We start from the raw sequence: 5,045 nt of genomic DNA, 5'->3' as shown, positions 1-5,045 counted from the left end.
CCATCCCCCACCATCAGGGTGATAAAGGGATCCTAGCCCTAACCCTAGGGATCCAAACCCTAACCTTAACCCTACCCCTATCCCTAACCCTAGCAATATGACAGTGCATACTCTCCGAGTTTATATTTTTAGTACTCTATAGCAATACCGTATATCTTGGGGTGTCCACATTGAACAAAGCTTTTTATTAGAAGAATGTCCTGGTCTCCAGGTCAACATAATAGCCAATCCCTATGGATCCCTAGGGTTACGGTTAGGGGTAGGGTTTGGATCACTAGGGTTAGGGGTAGGGTTAGGGTTTGGATCCCTTTATCACCTTGATGATGGGGGGTGGCTTATCAGTGACCTGGTGACCAGGACATTCTTCTAATAAAAAGCTACCCTTAACCCTAACCCTAGGGATCCAAACCCTAACCCTACCCCTACCCCTAGGGATCCTAACCCTAACCCTAGCTAATTCTATTAATAGTGGGTTTTCTAGTTGATTTTGATGATTGGCAGCTGTCACACACTTCTCAGCATGTGTTTCAAAAACGCAAACACAGGAAAAAACGCATGTAAACGCGTCAAAACGCCGCGTTTTTTACTGCATGCAAAAACGCATGCGTCTAAAAAAACGCAGCGTTTGCACGCGTTTACATGCGTTTTTTGACCACATGCGTTTTTTTTACAAACGCTGCAGATCAAAACGCAAGTGTGAAACCAGCCTTACATGCGTTTTTTTATGCGTTTGCAGATGCGTTTAAAACGCTGCAGTTCAAAAAGCAAGTGTGAAACCAGCCAAACACAGTAGTGTGAACATGACACCACACACGACCACTACCACATGCGTCCTCCTCTATTTGCTCATGTGTGAGGCAGCAGGTCAGTTACAGACACTGCTCATACTCAGCATAAGGTCACATTTCAGCAAATGCAAAGAGTAATCCAGTAATAAAAAACAAAACAAAAGACTACATTTCCCATCAGCCATCTCGTGCGCGCGCCTTAACCGGATATGACGTCACAACGGCGTGCTTTAAATACCGCTGATCGGCAGTGTGACGTCCTCTTGTCATTGGTGCCATCTTAGGAAGGTAGGCGCTGCTGCTGCGCTCCCGGGTCGCGGCCTGCTCCTAATCTGCTGCCATCCCTGCTTGTACGCGGCCATCCGCGCCTGTCACTAATCTTACTGTGTTCTCTGTTCACAGGCTCGTCCTCTCAAGATGAGAGCCAAGGTAAGAGGCGATGTGTTGTGCGCAGCGGCTGCCGCCATGTTCCCCATGCTCTGGCGGCAGCTAATGTCTGCGGTGCTGTGTGCGGAGGCTGTGTGGGTGCTAGTACAGCGCTGAGGGCCGCAGTCTCGTTGTGCGGATGGTTACATCGGTGCTGAGGTCCGCAATCCTGTTGTGCGGATTGATACACCGGTGCTGAGTGCTTCGGTCTGCGCGGTGTCTCTGGATACCGTGTGCGGATGGTTACACGGTGCTGTGAGCGCGGTGTTTCTGGGTGGATACCGAGTGCGGATGGATATACCGGTGCTGTGTGCTCGGGGATGCGCTGTCTCAGGATGCGGCCTGTGATTTCTAACTCTCAATTATTGTGTTTTTCAGTGGCGGAAGAAGCGCATGCGCAGGTACGTAGTTACTCACGTGGTCTGGGCTCGTTTTAAATTTTGGCTTAGTGTGGTTACAGCTCCTGCCCCATCCTGCATGACTGCATAGAATGGTCGCTGGCCTACAGCTCCTGCCCCATCCTGCATAGAAAGGTCGCTGGCCTACAGCTCCTGCCCCATCCTGCATGGCTGCATAGAATGGTCGCTGGCCTACAGCTCCTGCCCCATCCTGCATGGAATGGTCGCTGGCCTACAGCTCCTGCCCCATCCTGCATGGCTGCATAGAATGGTCGCTGGCCTACAGCTCCTGCCCCATCCTGCATGGCTGCATAGAATGGTCGCTGGCCTACAGCTCCTGCCCCATCCTGCATGGCTGCATAGAATGGTCGCTGGCCTACAGCTCCTGCCCCATCCTGCATGGCTGCATAGAATGGTCGCTGGCCTACAGCTCCTGCCCCATCCTGCATAGAATGGACGCTGGCCTACAGCTCCTGCCCCATCCTGCATAGAATGGTCGCTGGCCTACAGCTCCTGCCCCATCCTGCATAGAATGGTCGCTGGCCTACAGCTCCTGCCCCATCCTGCATAGAATGGTCGCTGGCCTACAGCTCCTGCCCCATCCTGCATAGAATGGTCGCTGGCCTACAGCTCCTGCCCCATCCTGCATGGAATGGTCGCTGGCCTACAGCTCCTGCCCCATCCTGCATGGAATGGTCGCTGGCCTACAGCTCCTGCCCCATCCTGCATGGAATGGTCGCTGGCCTACAGCTCCTGCCCCATCCTGCATGGAATGGTCGCTGGCCTACAGCTCCTGCCCCATCCTGCATGGAATGGTCGCTGGCCTACAGCTCCTGCCCCATCCTGCATGGAATGGTCGCTGGCCTACAGCTCCTGCCCCATCCTGCATGGAATGGTCGCTGGCCTACAGCTCCTGCCCCATCCTGCATGGAATGGTCGCTGGCCTACAGCTCCTGCCCCATCCTGCATGGAATGGTCGCTGGCCTACAGCTCCTGCCCCATCCTGCATGGAATGGTCGCTGGCCTACAGCTCCTGCCCCATCCTGCATGGAATGGTCGCTGGCCTACAGCTCCTGCCCCATCCTGCATGGAATGGTCGCTGGCCTACAGCTCCTGCCCCATCCTGCATGGCTGCATAGAATGGTCACTGGCCTACTGCTCCTGCCCCACTGAGCAACTATAAGATAAGAATCTGCAGGCCAGGCTGTGTGCACACTAGTGGCACTACTGACATTTTTTCTGTTGGTGGAACATTGCAGGGCCCATGTTCCCTTTAACTTTCCTTAGAATAGGTCACTGGGGTCTGGCACCTTTGCCAATCAGCTGTTCTATGGCAGCAGCCACCAGCCAGAACTGTTCATTTGCGGAGCTGCTCTCTTCTGATGGTGGCCACGGCAGGGTACTGCACATGGCTATCAGAGTGGCTCAGCAGTTGGACACCTAGAACAGCTGATTGGTGGGGGTGGTTGGTCATACATTGACCTCTCCAAAGGATAGATCATGAATGATAAAGTAGTGGACAACCTCTTTGAAGAGAACCTCACTCAGGCAAAAGTAGCCAGGTTCTGCTGCTTGCAGAGGCTTGTTTGTTTTTAATCTGTTATATGGTTCCAGAGATATGGGCCTTCTCATTTATCGCTATGTTTATGGTCTTAAGAAGGGATGGTGCTCACTGGGTTCTGTGCATCTTTTAAAGTGTCATGCAGGTCATAAGAAAAATTGATAACATGATGTGATGTCTTATTCCAGAGGAATCAACATTAATGTAATGTAAATTATATATTAAGATCTCTGGGCTTACATACAGATCTCTGAGAATCTGCCTCCAGGTTTTATTTTGAATTAAAATTGGAGTCAAGACATCAGATCACAAATGGCACAGTATTTTAGTCAACTTCCTATGACCTGCATGCCATATAAACTGCTTAGAGGAGAGTAGATGCTACTGACGGATTCCCTTTATGCTGTGCTGCATAATTATCTTGAGCACTGCTCCCTTAGCGAAAACCATATAAAGTAGCACTTAAGTTCCATGTGTCTGAAACAGCATGGTGCATTCAATGGAAATACAAAACTGGCATACTCTGGAGCACAAACTGACCACACCAGATCTAGTGACAGGACCTCTTAAATTGTTAGCACTGTCAATAGGACTGACCAAGATGGCCAAGCCTTGTTCATTGATCTCATATAAATTATTGGGGCAATAGTACCCAGGTGACCATTGTTCCATTCATGTAGTTTGCAGGACCCCAGTTTTCATGATTGGTAGGACCTGGCTTTTGTGCACTTATGCTCTAAAGCAGTGTTCCCCAACTCCGGTCCTCAAGAGCCACCAACAGGTCATGTTTTCAGTATTTCCTTAGTATTGCACAAGTGATGCTTGCATCACCTGCACAGGCAATAGATCAATCACCTGTGCAATACTAAGGAAATTCTGAAAACATGACCTGTTGGTGGCTCTTGAGGACTGGAGTTGGGGACCACTGCTCTAAAGGGTAATAAACATATGCAGGCATTAACTGGTTTGCCCAGTAATATTGGTCAACTGTCTATGTACTGAAAGTTCCAGATGTATTACCATTTAAGTAACTAATAGGAAATCTTGAGAACCAAGCCACAGTCTATTGCACCTTGCCTGGTTCACTGTAGCCTGCCTGTAGTTGGATCAGCAGGTATTTGATTTACTGACTGTTCCATGCTTGCCACACTGCTGTAAAGCCTGTGCTTTCTAAACATATGACTGTGATTGCTATGGCTAAACACAACTTTATATTTAATTGTAGACTGAAGCGTAAAAGGAGAAAGATGAGGCAGAGGTCCAAGTAAACGTCTCTTCCGTTGCTGCTTACAAGGCCTGCAAGCTAAACACAGCATTCCAGAGAAGGATGAACCTACAGCCCGTTTGTGATCTTCAAGATGCCTTCAGTCTTTGGCCTATTGGCTGTCTGCATGGATGTGACCACCCTTCTGGCTGTAGAAGATGAACAGCCCATGATATCTTGGACTGACATGCTAATGCCCCCCCCCTGCTTTCAGGAGATGGACTTGTTAGTTTATGATCTTGTGCAGCAAGTGTAATAAACATGTTTTTGGTAAAACCAAGCAACATCTATATTGCAATTTTATACAGGTTGACAATTCTCTTGCCTTTCCCAGGGCCACTGGATTTTAAGTCCACTGATCCTGACGATGGAAGAAATTTGTATTGAGATCTAGAGTGCAGCATGTGACTGCACCTTGTCTGAAGTCTTATAGGGGCATCCAGTTGGCTACATGTTTGCTGATTGGTGTTGGTTTAATATCCTATTTGGACAGGCTGACCACACGTGCAGATCATGCCATGTGCATTGGAATTGTTCCGTGCACTCTCTTTATGGTAGCGTATGTCCTTTATTTTTTATTTTTTTAATTTATATTTTTTTACACAGAA

General features: G+C 49.1%; 1 long non-coding RNA gene across 1 annotated transcript; it reads left to right on the top strand.

The window, feature by feature from the left end:
* The first annotated feature begins 979 nt into the window (after positions 1-979).
* LOC143816762 (uncharacterized) lies at positions 980-4,717 on the top strand. The gene is made up of 4 exons (XR_013223994.1): positions 980-1,076; positions 1,191-1,217; positions 1,593-1,615; positions 4,399-4,717. It is a non-coding gene; the product is annotated as an uncharacterized LOC143816762 (long non-coding RNA).
* The last annotated feature ends 328 nt before the right edge of the window (positions 4,718-5,045 follow it).

The sequence above is a fragment of the Ranitomeya variabilis genome, chromosome 3 (assembly GCF_051348905.1).
Source record: "Ranitomeya variabilis isolate aRanVar5 chromosome 3, aRanVar5.hap1, whole genome shotgun sequence".
NCBI classification, from domain to species: Eukaryota; Metazoa; Chordata; class Amphibia; order Anura; family Dendrobatidae; genus Ranitomeya; species Ranitomeya variabilis.
Note: the sequence above shows the minus strand (reverse complement) of the source record. Positions and strands in the feature narration are given on the sequence as shown.